The following is a 22,293-nucleotide window of genomic DNA, read 5'->3' on the forward strand; positions in this document are numbered from 1 at the left end:
GAACATATTACAGCAAGCCCATATTTGGTGTATACAGCTCGAGGGATTTCCCATGGCTAGAGCCCCTCAGTTCACTATGGCGGGAGGATCTTACACAATGGTCTTTCCCCATTGAGCCTTTGCAGCGGCTGCCCCAAGCTTTAGTGCGCCCCTCAGCACGTAGTCCTGGACCTTGGAATGTGCCAGTCTGCTCGGCCATGGACAACTCATTGCACTGGAAGACCAGCAAGTTTCGGGCAGACCAAAGAGCGTCTTTCATTGAATTGATGGTCCTCTAGCAGCAGTTGATGTTTATCTTGGTGTGCGTCCCTGGAAACAGCCCACAGAGCACAGACTCCTGTGTTACAGAGCTGCTTGGGATGCACCTCGACAAAAACCATTGCATCGCTTTCCACACCTACTTTGCAAAGACACATTCCAGAAGGAAGTGGGCAACAGTCTCTTCCCCACCACAGCCACCTCGAGGGCAGCGTGCGGAGGGCGTGAGACTCCGGGCATGCAGGAAGGATCTGACGGGGAGGGCCCTTCTCACCACCAGCCAAGCTACGTCTTGGTGCTTGTTTGAAAGTTCTGGTGATGAGGCATTCTGCCAAATGACTTTGGCAGTCTGCTTGGGAAACCATCCAACAGGATCTATCATCTCCTTTTCCCGTAGGGCCATGAGGACATTCCGTGTAGACCACTGCCTGATGGATTGGTGGTCAAAGGTGTTTTTCTGCAGAAACATTTCCACGAAGGATAGGTGATACGGCACAGTCCAACTGGATGGAGCGTTCTGCGACAATGTGACCAGACCCATCCTTTGCAATATCGGGGACAAATAGAACCTCAGCACGTAGTGACACTTGGTGTTTGCGTACTGGGACTCTATGCACAGCTTGGTGCAGCCGCACACGAAGGTGATCATCAGGAGGAGGGTGGCGTTGCGTACATTTTTCCCGCTCTTATCCAGAGGTTTGAACATAGTGTCCCTTCAGACCTGGTCCATTTTGGATATCCAGATAAAGTGGAAAATGGCTTGGGTGACCGCCACGGCGCAGGAGTGGGGTATGGGCCAGACCTGCGCCACATACAGCAACAACGTGAGCGCTTCACACCTGATGACCAGGTTCTTACCCACAATGGAGAGAGATCGCTGCTCCCACATGCTCAGTTTATGGTGTACCCTGACTACTCACTCCTTCCAGGTTTTGGCGCACACCCTGGCCCTTCCAAACCATATCCCCAGCACTTTCAGGTAGTCTGACCTGACGGTGAAGGGGACAAAGGATCAGTCAGCCCAGTTCCCAAAGAACGTGGCCTCACTCTTGCCGTGGTTAACTTTGGCTCCCGAGGCCAGTTTGAACTGGTCGCAGATACTCATCAGTCTGCGAATGGACAGCGGATCCGAGCAGAAGACAGCAATGTCATCCATGTAAAGGGAGGCTTTTACCTGAGTGCCTCTGCTGCCTGGGACTGTTGCCCCTCTTATGCCTGCGTCTTCCCAATGGACTCAGCAAAGGGTTTGATACAGCAAACAAACAAGACAGGGGAGAGAGGACAGCCCTGTCTGACTCCAGATTGGATCGGGAAACTTTCTGATTCCCAACCATTGATTGAGACTGTGCTACTGATCTTTGTGAGAGCAGTTTGATCCAATTGCAGATTCCCGTCCCCAAACCCCATTTTGGAGAGCACGTCCTTCATGTAGATGTGTGATATAGAAACATAGAAAATAGGAACAGGAGTAGGCCATTTGGCCCTTCGAGCCTGCTCCGCCATTCATTATGATCATGGATGATCATCAAACTCAGTAGCCTTTTCCGGCTTTCACCTCATACCCTTTGATCCCTTTAGACCCAAGAGCTATATCTAACTCCTTCTTGAAAACATTCAATGTTTTGGCCTCAACTGCTTTCTGCAGTAACGAATTCCACAGGCTCACCACTCTCTGGGTGAAGAAATTTCTTCTCATCTCAGTCCTGAAAGGTTTACCCTGTATCCTTAGACAATGACCCCTGGTTCTGGACTCCCCCACCATCGGGAACATCCTTCCTGCATCTACCCTGTCAGGTCCTGTTAGAATTTTATAGGTTTCTATGAGATCCCCCTCACTCTTCTGAACTTCAGCGAATATAATCCTAACTGACTCAATCTCTTATACGTCAGTCCCACCATCCCAGGAATCAGTCTGGTAAACCTTCGTGCACTCCCTGTATAGCAAGAACATCCTTCCTCAGATAAGGAGACCAAAACTGCACACAATATTCCAGGTGTGGGGCCTCACCAAGGCCCTGTATAATTGCAGCAAGACATCTCTGCTTCTGTATTCGAATCCTCTGGCTATGAAGGCCAACATACCATTTTCCCTTTTTACCGCCTGTTGCACCTGCATGCTTACCTTCAGTGACTAGTGTACAAGAACACCCAGGTCTCGCTGCATATTCCCCTCGCTCAGTTTATAGCCATTAGGATAATAATCTGCCTTCCTGTTTTTGCTACCAAAGTGGATAATCTCATATTTATCCACATTATACTGCATCTGCCATGCATTAGCCAACTCACTCAACTTGTCCAAATCACCCTGAAACCTCTCTGCATCCTCCTCACAACTCACCCTCCCACCCAGTTTTGTGTCATCTGCAAATTTGGAGATATTACATTTAGTTCCCTCATCTAAATCATTAATGTATACTGCGGTACCCCACCAGTCACTGCCTGCCATTCTTCACTGTGATATCCTGTCAAAAGCCTTCTGCTGGTCCAAGCTGACGGGGCAGGTGTCCACCCTCCTGTCCCGTACATAGGTGATTGTATCCTTGAGTAGCAGGGTCATTGGCTGTGAAAGTGACCATGGCGATGAACGTTTATGAGTCTGACTCCTTTCAGGCTGGTGCTGTAGATATTAGCAGCACCTCATAGTTTGCAGCTCACTGTTCATAGGATTATAGAAAAAAGGAGCAGGAGTAGGATTCGGCCCATCAAGCCTGCTCCGCCATTCAAGCAGAACATGGCTGGTCATCTACCTCTATGCCATTTTCCCCCATAATCCCCATATTCCTTGATGTCATTAGTATCCAGAAATCTATCGATATCTGTCTTGAACATGCTCAATGATTGAGCTTGCACAGACCTCTGGGGCAAATTCCACAGATTCACCACCCTCTGAGCAAAGAAATTCCTCCTCATCTCAGCCTTAATAGTCTGCCCCTGATTCTGAGACTGCGTCCCCTGGTTCTAGACTCTCCAGTCAGAGGAAACATCCTATCTCCATTCACCCTGTCACGCACTGTAAGGTTTTCGTAAGTTTCAGTGAGATCACCTCTCATTCTTCGAAACTCTAAAGAATACAGGCCCAGTTTCTGCAATTTCTCCTCATAAGACAATCCTGCCATCCCAGTCTGGTGAACCTCCATTGCACTCCCTCTATGACAAGTATATCCTTCCTTAGATAAGGAGTACAAAACTGTATGCAATACTCCAGGTGCGGTCTCACCAATGCTTTATACAATTGAAGCAATACATCTTTACTCCTGTACTCAAATCCCCTTGCATTGAAAGCCAATGTACCATTTGCCTTCTTAATTGCTTGCTGCACCTACATACTAGTTTTTAGTGACTCATGAACAAGGACATCCAGGTCCCTTTGGACACCAACACTTCCTAACCTCTCAATATTTAAGAAATAATCTTCCTTCCTGTTTTTTTCTCCCAAAGTGGATAACTTCACATTATATTTCATCTGCCATGTTCTTTCCCATTCACTTAGCCTGTCTAAGTCCTCTGAAAGCCTTCTTGCATCCTCCCCACAAACTTACATTCCCTTCTAGTTTTGTGTCATCGGCAAATTTGGAAATATTACATTTGGACCCCACATCCAAATCATTTATATAGATTGTAAACAGCTGTGGCCCAAGCACTGATCCTTGTGGTACCCTACTAGTAACAGCCAGCCATCCTGAGAATGACCCATTTTTTCTACTCTCTGACTTGGCTCTTGCTGCACTTATTGGAGGAACCATCACCTTCACCAGTATCCAAAATGGAAAACCAATTAGCAAGTGAGATTGACTCAGGGGACTCCTGCATTACCTGCCTGGTTTTCTTAGACAGCCTGGGGGTCACCCATTCCCTCTCTGTCTATGCATTCTTAACCTGCAGTGTGACCACCTGCCTAAGTGTGCTATCCACATAGTTTTCTGCCTCGTGGATGCACCACAGTGACTCCAGCCGCCACTTGAATTCCGAAACCCGGAGCTCAAGCTTTTGCAGCTGGTGCCACTTCCTGAAGATATGGTTGTCAAGGACACATGGTGCGTCCACGAGTTCCCATATACCACAAGAGGCAAATTCCACTCAGCCGAGCTGCCCTGCCCTACCTTAGCTTTACAAACTAATTATTGTTAGTGTTAATCGGTATAGTAAGTAGAATAACTTACCAGTTACACGCCAATCAGCTTCTTCCCCTGTACCGAAGTAGGAAACAATTAGTGGAGGCTGAAAGGCAGAAAAGAAAAGAATGTGACAAGGTGGCACCTCCTTTCCCTCTTCACTGAACTCCCTCACACACCAAACTCACAGCTTCACACTCTGTCCAAGCAGTACTTCCTAATTAGTAATTAGTAATAAATTACACCAACTAAAACCTTAGTAATACTAACCTTACCACTTATAAGGTAGCTATTTGAGGGTTAAAAAATAACCTTTTTTTCAGATTTTCCAGCTATTTACAGGCACTCTCCAACCAATCAGCTTACGGCTTTCCCGTGATGTCACTGTTAGGTTCTTTTCACTCTTCAAACCCAGGGTTCGCCAACCTTCAGCAGTCACAGCTGGAGTCTGCCTCTCCGCTCTCCCAGGTAAGCGTGAGCCCCGAGCCCCGGTCTTGATTTATAATTCCCTCTCCAGTGCGATTCCTCCCAAGTCTGCTGCCTCTCTGCTCTCCCAGGTAAGTGTGGGCCTCGAGCCCTGGACTTGATTTATAGGTCCCTCTCTCCAGTGTGATTCCTCTCACTTCCGCTGCCTCTCCGCTCTCCCAGGTGAGAGTGGGCCTCGAGTCCCGGACTTGATTTATAGCTCCCTCTCTCCGGTTCTGATTCCTCCCAGGTCCGCTGACTGTCCGCTATCCCAGGTGTTGCGTGAGGAAGGTCACTGACGCTTTCTATTCAAAGGGCGATAATTTTGTTTCATTCCCTTTTGCCGAAGAGAAGCAAGCAAAATGAAAATAATGCCATCATTCAGTGGCAGTCCACTGTGCCAGCTGTATTTCAGTCACTACAGTAAACCAAAGGGTGTGAATTGGTGGCAAAGGCTATCTGCTGATGTCATTGCTCATGATTCCAGTTTGCAACCCATGCACACGTGTCCAGCATGCTTACAATAAGAGCCATACTGCCACAGAAATGTGATAGAGCAGATCACTGTTGTGAAAAGCAACGGTTCCGTTGCCTGGACCACTCTGGAGGAGACTTGCATCACTCTAGCCAAAGAGTTCTCAGGATTTGTGGTGTAATGCTGTATGCTGCACAACCTTGCCATCATGAGGGGACAGCCCTTGCCACCACTAATCAGGCAAGAAGCTGAGAAGCAGCAGGAGGAGGGTGAAGAAGAGCAGGACATAGACGAGGAGGAGGTGGAAGAAGAGGAAGAGGAAAGGAGGTAGCAACCTAGACAACCCATTTCTGCCCGGACTGCACATGAAGAGATGATTGAACAATCCTAGTAATCTGCTTGGGCACAGATTACTGTGACACCCTGCAAGACCCTTTGAACACTGATATCCATAGCCATGACGGCAGCAGTCTGGACTTGCATGACAGCAAACTGACTTTACATGACTTCAGACTGAGCTTTCACGACAGCACTCAGACATCTGGTGGAAACTGCTTGTTCTGCAAATGAAGCTGATATATTGGCCATCAGTCACTGCATCATTGTTGGGATTACAGTGTATTGACTGAGTTGGAAAGGATGGGGTCCAAGCTCTATGCAAAGCTCTGTGCCAAGTTAGTGACAGAGTCATCCATGCTCCTTGACATTGAACAAAGAACAAAGAACAACAAAGAACAAAGAAAATTACAGCACAGGAACAGGCCCTTCGGCCCTCCAAGCCTGCGCCAATCCAGATCCTCTATCTAAACCTGTCGCCTATTTTCTAAGGGTCTGTATCTCTTTGCTTCCTGCCCATTCATGTATCTGTCTAGATACATCCTAAAAGACGCTATCGTGCCCGCGTCTACCACCTCCGCTGGCAACGCGTTCCAGGCACCCACCACCCTCTGTGTAAAGAAGTTTCCACGCATATCCCCCCTAAACGTTTCCTCTCTCACTTTGAACTCATGACCCCTAGTAATTGAATCCCCCACTCTGGGAAAAAGCTTCTTGCTATCCACCCTGTCTATACCTCTCATGATTTTGTACACCTCAATCTGGTCCCCCCTCAACCTCCGTCTTTCTATTGAAAATAATCCTGATCTACTCAACCTCTCTTCATAGCTAGCGCCCTCCATACCAGGCAACATCCTGGTGAACCTCCTCTGCACCCTCTCCAAAGCATCCACATCCTTTTGGTAATGTGGCGACCAGAACTGCATGCAGTATTCCAAATGTGGCCGAACCAAAGTCTGATACAACTGTAACATGACCTGCCAACCCTTGTACTCAATACCCCGTCCGATGAAGGAAAGCGTGCCGTATGCCTTCTTGGCCACTCTATTTACCTGCGTTGCCACCTTCAGGGAACAATGGGCCTGAACACCCAAATCTCTCTGTACATCAATTTTCCCCAGGACTTTTCCATTTACTGTACAGTTCACTCTTGAATTGGATCTTCCAAAATGCATCACCTCGCATTTGCCCTGATTGAACTCCATCTGCCATTTCTCTGCCCAACTCTCCAATCTATCTATATTCTGTTGTATTCTCTGACAGTCCCCTTCACTATCTGCTACTCCACCAATCTTAGTGTCGTCTGCAAACTTGCTAATCAGACCACCGATACTTTCCTCCAAATCATTTATGTATATCACAAACAACAGTGGTCCCAGCACGGATCCCTGTGGAACACCACTGGTTACACGTCTCCATTTTGAGAAACTCCCTTCCACTGCTACTCTCTGTCTCCTGTTGCCCAGCCAGTTCTTTATCCATCTAGCTAGTACACCTTGGACCCCATGTGCCTTCACTTTCTCCATCAGCCTACCATGGGGAACCAAATCAAACGTCTTACTGAAGTCCATGTATATGACATCTACAGCCCTTCCCTCATCAATCAACTTTGTCACTTCCTCAAAGAATTCTATTAAGTTGGTAAGACATGACCTTCCCTGCACAAAACCATGTTGCCTATCACTGATAAGCCCATTTTCTTCCAAATGGGAATAGATCCTATCCCTCAGTATCTTCTCCAGCAGCTACCCTACCACTGACGTCAGGCTCACCGGTCTATAATTACCTGGATTATCCCTGCTACCCTTCTTAAACAAGGGGACAACATTAGCAATTCTCCAGTCCTCCGGGACCTCACCCGTGTTTAAGGATGCTGCAAAGATATCTGTTAAGGCCCCAGCTATTTCCTCTCTCGCTTCCCACAGTTACCTGGGATAGATCCCATCCGGACCTGGGGACTTGTCCACCTTAATGCCTTTTAGAATACCCAACACTTCCTCCCTTCTTATGCCGACTTGACCTAGAGTAATCAAACATCTGTCCCTAACCTCAACATCCGTCATGTCCCTCTCCTCGGTGAATACCGATGCAAAGTACTCGTTTAGAATCTCAACCATTTTCTCTGACTTCACGCATAACTTTCCTCCTTTGTCCTTGAGTGGGCCAATCCTTTCTCTAGTTACCCTCTTGCTCCTTATATATGAATAAAAGGCTTTGGGATTTTCCTTAACCCTGTTTGCTAAAGATATTTCATGACCCCTTTTAGCCCTCTTAATTCCTCGTTTCAGATTGCGCTGACAATCCCGATATTCTTTCAAAGCTTCGTCTTTCTTCAGCCGCCTAGACCTTATGTATGCTTCCTTTTTTCTCTTAGCTAGTCTCACAATTTCACCTGTCATCCATGGTTCCCTAATCTTGCCATTTCTATCCTTCATTTTCACAGGAACATGACTCTCCTGCACACTAATCAACCTCTCTTTAAAAGCCTCCCACATATCACATGTGGATTTACCTTCAAACAGCTGCTCCCAATCTACATTCCCCAGCTCCTGCCGAATTTTGGTATAGTTGGCCTTCCCCCAATTTAGCACTCTTCCTTTGGGACCACTCTCGTCTTTGTCCATGAGTATTCTAAAACTTACGGAATTGTGATCACTATTCCCAAAGTAGTCCCCTACTGAACTTCAACCACCTGGCCGGGCTCATTCCCCAACACCAGGTCCAGTATGGCCCCTTCCCGAGTTGGACTATTTACATACTGCTCTAGAAAACCCTCCTGGATGCTCCTTACAAATTCTGCTCCATCTATACCTCTAACACTAAGTGAATCCCAGTCAATGTTGGGAAAATTAAAATCTCCTATCACCACCACCCTGTTGCTCCTACATTTTTCCATAATCTGTTTACATATTTGTACCTCTATCTCACGCTCGCTGTTGGGAGGCCTGTAGTAGAGCCCCAACATTGTTACTGCACCCTTCCTATTTCTGAGTTCTGCCCATATTGCCTCACAGCTCGAGTCCTCCATAGTGCCTTCCTTCAGCACAGCTGTGATATCCTCTTTGACCAGTAATGCAACTCTTCCACCCCTTTTACCTCCCTCTCTATCCCGCCTGAAGCATCGGTATCCTGGGATATTTAGTTGCCAATCATGCCCTTCCCTCAACCAAATCTCAGTAATAGCAATAACATCATACTCCCTGGTACTAATCCAAGCCCTAAGTTCATCTGCCTTACCGACTACACTTCTTGCATTAAAACAAATGCACCTCAGACCACCAGTCCCTTTGCTTTCATCATCTGCTCCCTGCCTACTCTTTCCCTTAGTCACGCTGACTTCATTATCTAGTTCCTTACAGGCTTTAGTTACTACCTCCTTCCTGTCCACTGACCTCATTTGGTTTCCATCCCCCTGCCACATTAGTTTAAACCCTCCCCAACAGCGTTAGCTAAAGCACCCCCAAGGACATTGGTTCCAGTCCGGCCCAGGTGTAGACCGTCCAATTTGTAATAGTCCCACCTCCCCCAGAACCAGTCCCAATATCCCAAAAATCTGAACCCCTCCCTCCTGCACCATCTCTCAAGCCACGCATTCATCCTGACTATTCTTTCATTTCTACTCTGACTAGCACGTGGCACTGGTAGCAATCCTGAGATTACTACCTCTGAGGTCCTACTTTTTAACTTGGCTCCTAACTCCCTAAATTCTGCTTGTCGGACCTCATCCCGTTTTTTACCTATATCATTGGTGCCTATGTGCACAACGACAACTGGCTGTTCACCCTCCCCCTTCAGAATGTTCTGCAGCCGATCTGAGACATCCCTGACCCGTGCACCTGGGAGGCAACATACCATTCGGGAGTCTCGTTTTCGACCACAGAACCACCTATCTACTCCCCTTACAATCGAATCCCCTATGACTATAGCCCTTCCACTCTTTTTCCCGCCCTTCCGAACAGCAGAGCCAGCCACGGTGCCATGGACCTGGCTACTGCTGCCTTCCCCTGGTGAGCCATCTCCCTCAACAGTATCCAAAACGGTATACTTGTTGTGGAGGGAGATGACCGCAGGGGACACCTGCGCCACTTTCCTGCTCTTTCTCTACCTTTTGGTCACCCATTCTCTTTCTCCCTCAGCAATCCTAATCTGCAGTGTGACCAATTCGCTAAACGTGCTATCCACGACCTCCTCAGCATCGCGGATGCTCCAAAGTGAGTCCATCCGCAGCTCCAGAGCCGTCATGCGGTCTAACAAGAGCTGCAGCTGGACACACTTCCTGCACGTGAAGGAGTCAGGGACATCAGCCGTGTCCTTGAGCTCCCACATTGAGCAAGAGGAGCATAACACGGGTCTGAGATCTCCTGCCATTTTTAATCTTAAGCTTAACTTAGTCTGAAACTTAGATAAATGAAAAAGGAACGAAAAGTTTTTACCAATCACACGATAAAAAACAAAGTAGAAAAAGCCTTACCTTATCTACACACCACCGAGTCCTTTTTTTTTGGTTAGAGGAGGAAGGCGGGTGGGAGACACTACCCATGTAGTGTCTCAGGTTCAGAAACGGCCCAAATATATAGGGTTTTGCTTACCCAGCAGCACCTTGGTCCGCCAAAAACAAAAGGAAATTAAGTTTCAGCTGAAACTGACCTTCCCAGCTGCTCACTCACTCGCACTCTCTGCTCCCGAATAAGCTGCTGCAATGAAAGGCAAGTTATTTTAAACGGTCCAAATATATAGGGTTTTACTTACCCAGCAGCCCCTTGGTCCGCCGAAAACAAAAGGAAATTAAGTTTAAGCTGAAACTGACCTTCCCAGCTGCTCACTCGCTCGCACTCTCTGCTCCCGAATAAGCTGCTGCAATAAAAAGCAAAAATGAAAAACACGGCTTCCCAATGCACCAAGCATTTTGTAGTGTACACCCACCAGTCTCCTTCTGTAGCCTCACCCATCTAAGTCCTTATCTAAGTCCTCTGCAGGAGAATCCGTGTGTGACTTTGCCCTTCGGCAAGCTGCACCTGTACTATCCTTGCCCCCTGCCCTGGCTGCAGTGCACTTGAGCCCGGTGTCTCACCATGCGCAGATTCCATCTTTAATCTATCTTCTAAGATAAGCATGGTGTCAGTATCTGAGCTGGTGGTTGCGTGTGTGAAGTCAAGTAATGGTGTGTCTTCATTATCACTGTCTTCTTGCTGTTTCTCCACTGCCTGGCTCGGTTGCACTTCTTTCGCATCTGAAAGGAAAATGGCACAAGGACAAGGTTGCGATGAGGGGAGACAGGGCATGTAGGTGTGCATGCCTACACCATCTGCAATTTGTAAGTCAGAAGGGATTTTAGGATGAGGAGGAAGTGGGATGTGAGAAGGAGCAACAGCTGTGAGGATACCAATATAGAGTCATACAGCACAGAAACAGGCCCTTCGGCCCATCGTGTCTGTGCTGGCCATCAAGCACCTACCTATTCTAATCCCATTTTCCAGCACTTGGCCCATAGCCTTGTATGCTATGGCGTTTTAAGTACTCATTTAAATACTTCTTAAATGTTGTGAGGGTTCCTGCCTCTACCACCTCTTCAGGCAGTGCGTTCCAGATTCCAACCACGCTCTGGGTGAAAAAGGTTTTCCTCAAATCCCCTCTAAACTTCCTGCCCCTTACCTTAAATCTATGCCCCCTGGTTATTGACCCCTCTGCTAAGGGAATAAGTTTCTTCCTATGTAATCTATCAATGCCACTCATAATTTTGTATACCTCAATCATATCTCCCCTCAGCTTCCTCTGCTCTAAGGAAAACAACCCTGGCCTTTTCAGTCTCTCTTCATAGCTGAAACGCTGCAGCCCAGGCAACATCCTGGTGAATCTCTTCTGCACCCTCTCCAGTGAAATCACATCCTTTCTATAGTGTGGTGACCAGAACTGTACACAGTACTCCAGCTGTGGCCTAACTAGCATTTTATACAGCTCCGTTGTAACTTCCCTGCTCTTATATTCTATGCCTCAGCTAATAAAGGCAAGTATCCCATATGCCTTCCTAATCACCTTATCTACCTGTGCTGCTGCCTTCAGTGATATATGGACAAGTACACCAAGGTCCTTCTGACCCTCTGTACTTCCGAGGGTCCTCTCATCCATTGTATATTCCATTGCCTTGTTAGTCCTCCCAAAATGCATCATCTCACACTTCTCAGGATTAAATTCCATTTGCCAATGCTCTGCCCATTTTACCAGCCCATCTATATCTTCCTGTAATCTAAGGCTTTCCTCCTCACTATTTACGACACCACCAATTTTCGTGTCATCTGTAAACTTAATGATCATACCTCCTATATTCATGTCTAAATCATTAATGTACACTACAAACAGCAAGGGTCCCAGCACTGATCCCTGCGGTACACCACTGGTCACAGGCTTCCACTCGCAGAAACAACCCTCGACCATCACCCACTGCCTCCTGCCACTAAGCCAATTTTGGATCTAGTTTGCCAAATTGCCCTGGATCCCATGGGCTCTTACCTTCTTAACTGATCTCCCATGTGGGACCTTATCAAAAGCCTTACTGAAGTCCATGTAGACTACATCAACTACTTTACCCTCATCTACACATCCAGTCACCTCCTTGAAAAATTCAATCAAGTTAGTTAGACACGATCTCCCCCTGACAAAGCCATGCTGACTATCCCTGATTCATCCCTGCCTCTCCAAGTGGAGATTAATCCGGTCTCTCAGAATTTTTTCCAGTAGTTTCCCAATCACTGATGTTAGACTCACCAGCCTGTAATTACCTGGTTTATCCTTGCTACCCTTCTTGAATAATGGTACTACATTCGCTGTCCTCCAGTCCACTGGTACCTCTCCTGTGGCCAGAGAGGATTTGAAAATTTATGTCAGAGCCCCTGCTATCTCCTCCCTTGCCTCATATAACAGCCTTGCCTCACATAAACAACCATTATCTTCAATGGTTTCAACTCTGCTGGCCACAGACTCAACAACAGGCATCTCAATAATGTCCAGCATGGTCTTCTCCATGGGGGTAAGAGCTAGTAGGCAGCCTCTCTCTCTCCAGTTAGTTCCTGCTGCCTTCTGTTGTGTGCCACCTCCTGCAAGAGAAAGGGAGGTGTGTCAGTGAGTGTCTTGCAATCTATTTGATCTGTCATGGCTGAATGGCGGGTAGTGTCTGCAACCTGTGAGATGTGGGTCTGAGGCTTGCAACAGTGCTAAGTGTGTGAGGGTGCAGTAGAACATATGAATGTTGGGTATGACTCCTGATTGATAGAGATTGTTGGGAGGTGTGAGGCGAGTAGTGCAATTGGTAGGATATGGCATTTAAAAATGCATTCACTGACCTTGACCACCCGTGTGAGGTCATTGAACTTTTGCAGCACTGCTGCCAGGTCCTCAAGGCTTGACTCCTGGCATTGACTTCCATGACTATCTACCCCCATTGTCTTTTCATGGTTGTGTCATGACAATGTGCTTTATTGAATGATAATTTTCTTTAATCCACTAACTGAAGATTTGAATTTATATTTTTCAAATAAAGTTAAAGAAAGGAACAGATAAAAGATGACTTTGCTAGCAGCTTAAGATGGCCACTCAATTTGCAACTGTATCCTGCATTGTGAGGCCTGCGAAGTGTTGTTCTGGTGTAGATCAGGTGGGTGGGGTAGGAAAATTGATTAAGTAGCCTTAATGTCTGATCCAACAATCTATGAATTTCCAAGGAGAAAATTTTTCTAGTGTCCATTTTATATAAAAATATGTAATACAGGTTCTGGCATAATTTCCTGGATTTGTTCCCTAGCATGGTACTGTTTGTCTTGTACGTCTATTGCGAATGAGATTAAAGGAAGCTCTGAGTGTCTGAAACATAGAAAAAATTAGGAGCAGGAGTAGGCCATTTGGGCCCTTTGAGCCTGCTCCGCCATTCATTATGGTCATGGCTGATCATCCAACTCAGTAACCTGTTCCCGCTTTCACCCCATACCCTTTGATCCCTTTAGACCCAGGTCATAATTAGAAGGTCATAATTTGTATTTGTAATCATTTCTTTGCCATATTTTGAATTTTATTTAATAATCTGCATTGTCCTTTTCTTCTGCAGTTTTTCTTTCGTCATACCAGTAGGCACTTTTCAAGATGTCCCCAGAGTGAGTGTATTATCCACTAATTTGCCAGAAAATGGACTGTAAGCAATGCATTTAAAAACCTCCAGCAGAATAGGAACAGATGTAAAGAGAGGACTCACGGAAAAGGAATTATTCCTTTAGGAATTTCACAGGCACTGAGAGCCACAAACCATCTAATCACAAACTACTTAGTCCTGTAGCAGTTGGCAAATCAAAGGAAAATGAATAAAAGCAAAATACTGCGGATGCTGGAAATCTGAAATAAAAACAAGAAATGCTGGAATCACTCAGCAGGTCTGGCAGCATCTGTGGAAAGAGAAGCAGAGTTAACGTTTCGGGTCAGTGACCCTTCATCGGAAAATGAATGATGGAGTTGCTTTTCATATCGCCCCAAATACTGCATTTCATGGTTGAAATGTAGAAGATGAACAAAGGGAAATTAGAAGGCACCAGAGGTACAGCAGCTGCAGTCTTGAGACATCCATCTGATTCTTGGCACTATGGCCCAATTTCTGCATCTATTCCCAGGTCCTGTGGGTACTGTACACAGTACTGAGCCTGGCCATCTCTTTCCAAGCATAGTGCATTACCATCCTCTGGGATGGTGCCTTGGAGTACCATAAACTGCAACCCTCTTCTCACCTTATTCATTCGCAGCTCCAATGCACCAGCCATCAACTTGGGGGTCGAGTGCTGCACTGCTCTATCACTTGCCCATACTGTGCTCACTCTTCCTCGCTTCTTTATCCAATTAAGCATTTAAGAAGTATTTTGAGATTCAAATAATACCCAACCCTCGCTCCCCCACCCCGCCCAAATCGGGCCACTTATCTTTAAATTTGAAAGATCATTCCGGTGATCTTTGGTGATCTCCCCAATTTCTGACTGAAGACCCAACTGTGGTGGCAGCTTTGTAAGATAAATGGAGCAACTTTGCTGACATTCATGTGAGAAAGTGGTTCTGTCCCCCTGTCTCCAAAGACAGCAGCATTAGGACAAGATTGTCCCCACACCATTGCTTGTTACTGTAGAATCTGCCTCACAATTTAACCCAGGCAGAGTGTACACTGTCAGCAGGATATTATACCCTAGCTGAGATAGGCTAATTTAAGTACAATCTGGTGAATTGAACGACAGACATTCCTGGTCTGCATGGCACAGCTAAGTATCACAGTGCAAAGTAATTGTAGTCATATATTTTGCTTTTCCGAAAGCCTCTGCATCAGCCTTCACATTCTCAGCAGTTTTGAACGTGATTAACAGTCAATACTGGGCCTGTCACAGAATTGCTGAGTGCTTAACACCTAGGTGAGAGAGACCAGAATGTGTGATGTCAAAATGGAATGAGCAGCTTGGAAACTGTAAAGGGAAATGACTAATTAGAATCAAATGTGCGATGTCTTGGGGCGTGAAGAGGAGAGGAAACAAATGAACAGATTTTACTATGACAATTCGAATAGGTGTTTTGTCCCTGAGTCATCTCCCTGTCAGTCATGTAATTAAGTGAAAAGTGAAGTATTAGCTTTAATAAAAGCTATTTTTCACAATTCCAGTGGGTGCAAGACCCTCAGGGAAGCTTTCTTGAAACTCTTGATTTTATTATGTACCTCGTTATAGGAGTTAGAAATTAGCCAAACTATTAACAGCCTCTAGCAATGTTGCAAATGTCATGTGCCGCACCTCATCCACATTCAATGGATAATCCTCCGCCATATCAGGCACCTCCAACGTGATGCCACCACTGAGCATATCGTCCCCACCCTTTTCAGCATTCCGAAGGGGTCATTCCTTCCATGGCACCCTGGCCCACCCTTTAATCACCCCCAACACTCCCCTTCTTATGGCACCTGTCCATGCAACCTATGCCCTTTTACCTCCTCCCTTCCCACTGTTCAGGACCTCCAAACACTCCTGGCAGGTGAAACAGTGATTTACTTGTACTTCTTTCAATTTAGTATTCACTGCTCATGATGCAGTCCTATCTACATTGGGGAAACCAAGTGCAGATTGGGTGAATGCTTTCGGTCGCCTGCCATTTTAATACTCCGTCCCACTCCCACTCTAATCTAAATTAAAAACAGAAAATGCTGAAAATACTCAGCAGGTCTGGCAGCATCTGTGGAGAGAGAAACAGAGTTGACATTTCAGGTCAATAACCTTTCATCAGTTGACTCTGACCTCAGCCTCCTACAGTGTTCCAAAGAAGCTCAACAGAAGCTTGATGAAAAGTACCTTATCTTTCGATTAGGCACTTTACGGCTTTCCGGACTCAACATTTGAATTCAACAATTTCAGATCATAATCACTGCCTCTATTTTTCTGTTGATTGGCCTGTAGTGCAGCTCAGCAAGGTGGCCCAGAATCTTCATTGCCTGCTGAAAAATGTGGCAGGACAGAAAGAATTACTTCTTCCTGAAGCTCAAGTGGGTAATGATGAAGAACAGCGAGGCAAACCTCCATCCCCATCTCCATCCTCCATCAGGAAGAGGTTGCACAGGAAGGAGATGAAGTGGAACAAGAGAGCAGTCAGCATGCAACCAGAGAAAGGAGGCAGCAACTTATTGGCAAGCGTTTTCGATGAAAAATATTGAATAGGCAAATAAAAACACCGTCCCCATGGCTGGTTTACCCTTGCCCAGCCTGTCTCATTGAGACCTGCATTTCCCAAAGAGGTCTTCACTTTACCTCAATAGTAGAAGGAGTCGATTTTAACCTTTAGCAGAGCACCAGCAGCCCACCTGTTCGGGCTGGTGGAATAGGGGTGAAGACCGGAGCCATTTTGAGTTAGAATTAGACAGAAATCACAACATTGTAACAGGCTTCTTGGTCCAACAATCCATCTGGATGTTCATCCCCCACATGACCAGCAATAATGATTCCCTCTGCCTGCCCAGTCCTCATATCCTTTACCTTCAATCACCTAACTAACCTATTTTAAATGTAGACATGGTCGCTGCTTTAATCACTAAGTCCTGCAGTGCATTCCACAGCTTTGCAACCCCCTCCTTTCTCCTGTTGTCTGTTCTAAATCTCTTAGATTTAATCTTATATGTATATCCCTTTATTCTAGGCCCGTAAAATCAATGGAAATCGGGCAGAGAGTTTCGTGTTATGTGGCACTACCACCGTGTGAAATGGGATAGATTGTGAACATATCTAGCAACTCAAAACTAGGCATTCATGAGGCGCTGTGGGCCATCAGCAGCAGCAAAAATGTATTCACCCACAATCTGTAAACTGATGGCCCGGCATATCCCTGGCTCTACCATTACCACCAAGCCAGGGAATCAACCCTGGTTCAATGAGGAGTGCAGGAAGACATGCCAGGAGCAGCACCAGGCATACCTAAAACTGAAGTGCAAACCTGGTGAAGCAACTACGCAGGACTACACGCATGCTAAACAGTGGAAGCAGCATGCGCTAGAGCAAAGCAATCTTACAACCAATGGACCAGATCTAAGCTCTGTAGTCCTGCCACATCCAGTTGTGAATGGTGCTGAACAATTAAACAACTAACAGGAGGAGAAGGCTCCACCAAGATTCCCATCATCATGGCATCTATCTGACAATGTGGAAAATGGCCCAGGTATGTCCTGCCCACAAAATAAAAGCAGGGCAAATCCAATCCAGCCAATTACAGCCCCATCAGTCTACCCTTGCTCATCAGCAAAATGATGGAAGGTGTCATTGCCAGTGCCATCAAGCGGCACTTACTCAGCAATAATCTGTCCACCAATGCTCAGTTTGGGTTACGCCAGGGCCACTTGGCTCCAGGCCTCATTACAGCCTTGGTCCAAACATAGACAAAAGAGCTGAATTCCAGAGGTGAGGTGAGAGCGACTGTCCTTGATGTCAGGGAAGCATTTGACCGCGTGTGGCATCAAGGAGCCTTAGCAAAACTGAAGCCAATCAGGGGGAAAACTCTCCACTGCTTGGAGTCATACCTAGCACAAAAAAAAATGATTCTGGTTATTGGAGGCAACCATCTCAGTCCCAGGACATCACTCCAGGAGTTCCTCAGAGTAGTGTCCTAGGCCCAACCTTCTTCAGCTGCTTCATCAATGACCCTCACTCCATCATAAGGTCAGAAGTGGGGATGTTCGCTGATGATTGCACAATGTTCAGTACACACTGAAACAGTCTATTCCCGCACGCAGCAAGACCTGGACAACATTCAGGCTTGGCCTAATAAGTGGCAAGTAACATTTGCACCACACAAGTGCCAGACAATGACCATCTCCAACAAAAGAGAATCTAACCATTTCCCTTTGAAGTTCATGGGCATTACCATCGCTGAATCCCCCACCATCAACTTCCTAGGGGTTACCATTGATCAGAAACTGAACTGGACCAGACATATAAATACTGTGTATAAAAGACCAGGTCAGAGGCTGGGAATTCTGCAGTGAGTAACACACCTCCTGACTCCCCAAAACCTGTCCACCATCTACAAGGCACGTCAGGAGTGTGATGGAATATTCTCCACTTGCTTGGATGCGTTTAGCTCCAACAACACTCAAGAAGCTCAAATACATCCAGGACAAAGCAGCTGGCTTAATCGGCTTCTCATCCACCACCTTAAGCATTCACTCCCACCACCAACAGTGTCTGCAGTATGTACCATCTACAAGATGCTCTGCAGCAACTTGTCAAGCTTCATTCGACCGCCCCTTCCAAATCCGTGGCAGCAGATACATGGGAACACCACCACCTGCACGTTCCTCTCCAAGCCTGACTTGGAGAGTCATCATCCTGACTTGGAACTATATCGCCATTCCTTTACTGTCGCTGTGTCAAAAACCTGGATCTCCCTCCCTAACAGCATTGTTGGTGTACCTAAACCACAGGGACTGCAGTGGTTCAAGAAAGCAACTCACACAACCTTCTGAAGGGCAATTAGTGATGGCCTTACTAGTGATGCTGACATCCTATGAATGAATAAGAAGTCACCTTTTTATACCATGCTGATTTATCTTTCCATTGAAACTCCATTTCCCTCAGGATCTTCAGATTCATCAAGTCAGGTACCAGCACTTTGTCCTCCTCCACCTTTATTAACTTCTCCATTACTTTCCTTTTTATTCATTACAATGGCCTCTCTTCTCACTTTTAACCAATTCAGGGCTTATCTTTTTCCCAATATCCTCTTTTTTTAACCATTAAGCGAACCACTTGTTAAGTATTCTACCAGTTCCTATTAATTCACTATCCTCTTCTCTCAGGGCTCCCATCACACACTTAACTATTCGCTTTTTACTGATATATTTGTCGAATACATTACTGTTAGATATTGGATGACACAAATAAAGAATACCGACGCAAAGAACGGTCAGTTCATGTGTGTGTTTATTGTGTCATTGTGTTACTCCGCATGCTCTGACATCTTATCTCATTAACATAATATATGAATATATTACACTGCTTCCCCCTTCTAAAAGAAAAGTATTTTTGTTTCTTTTCATTAACTAATATGCTTTCTTTCCGTATGCTTTTCTTTGATACTTATTCAAAAGTCTTAAGAGTTGTGTGTAAAACAGATACGTTATTCTTTGAAAACATGCTTGTTTTGCAAATTTTACTCCCAATAAATATACTCAAAACATGAATTAATGTGTTTTGAGTGCTTATCTCATCCAATCTTATTTCAACATTTCTTGCAATAGAATGTGTTTTACAGGAACATTTCTCACCTTTCTGTCAATTTCAACCAAGTATCTTTTGGTTTCACACACGTCTACAACATTTCCCACATCCCACTTGTGTGACTTATGAGGGGTGCTCAGTACATGAACATGCTCATTTTGCCTACAACAGCGATTCCTTTTGTTTGTGTCATACTGACGTTTTTGACTGAACTAAATTAAAAGCAAAATACTGCGGATGCTGGAAATCAGAAATAAAAACAAGAAATGCTGGAAATACTCAGCAGGTCTGGCAGCATCTGTGGAGCGAGAAGCAGAGTTAATATTTCAGGTCAGTGACCCTTCTTCAGTGTAAGGGTCACTGACCTGAAACGTTAACTCTGCTTCTCTCTCTACAGATGCTGCCAGACCTGCTGAGTATTTCCAGCATTTCTAGTGTTCTGAACTCAGCCAACCACTGATTCATACTAACATTTGAACACCCATGCGGCATTTGTTTCTTGAGTGCTTCTTTAGTTTTCATAATGAACCTTTCAGCTATGCCATTTGATGCCGGGTGGTAAAAAGGAGTATTGATATTATTTTGCTTCATAAAATTTTGGAATGGAGCAGAATGAAATTGAGGGCCGTTTTCTGACAAACTCCTCCGGTAACCCATGACAGAATCACAGAATCACATAATCATTACAGTGCAGAAGGAAGCCATTCAGCCCATTGTGTCCACTCTCTGAAAGAGCAACTCCCTCAGTTCCATTCCTCTGCCTTCTCCACATAACCCTGCACATTCATCCTTTTCATATAATTGTCTAATTCCCTTTTGAATGTTTCAATTGAACCCGCCTCCACCACTTTCTCAGGCAGCACATTCCAGACCTTAACCACTCGCTGCGTTGAAAGGTTTTTCCTCATGTCACTTTTGCTTCTCTTACCAAATACTTTAAATCTGTGCTCTCGCGTTTTCTATCCTTTCACGAGTGGGAACAGTTGCTCTCTATCTACTCTGTCCAGATCCCTCATGATTTTGAATATTTCTATCAAATCATCTCTCAGCCTTCTCTTCTCCAAGGATAACAGTCCTAACTTCTCCAATCTATCTTCATAACTGAAATTTCTCATCCCTGGAAACATTCTCATGAATCTTTTATATACTGTCTCCAATGCCCTCATGTCTTTCCTCAGTGCGGTGCCCAGAATTGGACGCAATACTCCAGCTGAGGCTGAACTAGTGTCTGATGCAAGTTCAACATAATTTCCTTGCTCTTGTACTCTATGCCCCTATTAATAAAGCCCAGGATAACTGTATGCTTTATTAACTGCTCTCTCAACCTGTTCTGCCACCTTCAATGACTTATGCATAAATACACCTAGGTCCCTCTGCTCCTGTACTCCTTTTAGAATTGTACCCTTTATTCTATATTGCCTCTCCATGTTCTTCCCAGCAAAATGAATCACCTCGCATTTCTCTGCATTGAACTTCATTTGCCAACTGTCTGTCCATTCCACCAACTTGTCTATGTCCTTTTGAAGTCCTACACTATCCTCTTCACAGTTCACAATGCTTCCAAGTTTCCTATCATCTGCAAAATTTGAAATTGTGCCCTGGACACCAAGGTCTAGGTCATTAATATATATCAGGAAAAGCAAGGGTTCCAACACTGAACCCTGGGAAACTCCACTACAAACCTTCCTTCAGCCCGAAAAACATCCAATAATCGCTACTCTTTGTTTCCTGTCAGCCAATTTCATATCCACGCTGCTACCGTCCCTTTTATTCCATGAGCTACAAGTTTGCTCACAAGTCTGTTGTATGGCACTGTATCAAACGCCTTTTGAAAGTCCAAGTACACCACATCAACAGCATTGCCCTCATCAACTCTCTCTGTTACCTCCTCAAAAAACTCCAGCAAGTTAGATAAACATGATTTTTCCATAAGAAATCCATGCTGGCTTTCCTTAATTAACTCACATTTCTCCATGTAGCTATTGATTTTGGCCCGAATTATTTTTTCTAGAAGTTTTCCCACCACCGAAGTTAAACTGACTGGCCTGTAGTTGCTGGGCTTACCTTTCCACCCATTTTTACACAAAGGTGTAACATTTGCAATTCTCCAGTCCGCTGGCACTACCCCTGAGTTTAAAGAAGCCTGAAAAATTATAGCCAGTGCCTCTGCGATTTCCACGCTCACTTCCCTCAGTATCCTTGGATGCATCTCATCCGGCCCTGGTGTTTTACCCACTTTAAGTATAGACAGCTTACCTAATATTTCTTTATCTATTTTAAACCCCTCAAGTGTCTGACTTACCTACTCTTTCAATATGGCCTGAGTTGCATCTTCTTCCTTGCTAAAAACAGATCCAAAATATTCATTTAATACCTCAGCTATGCCCTCTGCCTCCATGTGTAAATCCCCTTTCTGGTCCCTAATCGGCCCCACTCCTCCTTTTACCGTCCTTTTGCTACTTATATGCCTATAGAAAACTTTGTGATTTCCTTTAATGCTAGCTGCCAGTCTCTTTCCATGCTCTCTCTTTGCTCTCTTATTTGCTTTTTCACTTCCCTTCTGGACCTTCTATTTTCAACCTTGTTCTCAATAGCATGACAAGCAAAAATAGACTGTAACTCCTCTATTCTTTATTCAGTATTAGTGTTTTGACCCATGAGCTTTACTTAAATCCACTTTGAGTGGCTATTGATGAGTATTTTTGAAATTGTCATTTTGCTTTTTCCAAACGTCTACACGAGCTCTTTGAAATGGTTGAGTCGGCCATGATGATGACTGCAAAAGGCTTTTTGGTGGCTTGTTTCTACGATTTTGGGAGGTAGTACATTTGCTTACCTCTGATTCTAGATCATTGTCTAGACCAGGCCTATAAACAAAACGTCT

Source organism: Heterodontus francisci, chromosome 1 (assembly GCF_036365525.1).
Source record: "Heterodontus francisci isolate sHetFra1 chromosome 1, sHetFra1.hap1, whole genome shotgun sequence".
Lineage (NCBI taxonomy): Eukaryota > Metazoa > Chordata > Chondrichthyes > Heterodontiformes > Heterodontidae > Heterodontus > Heterodontus francisci.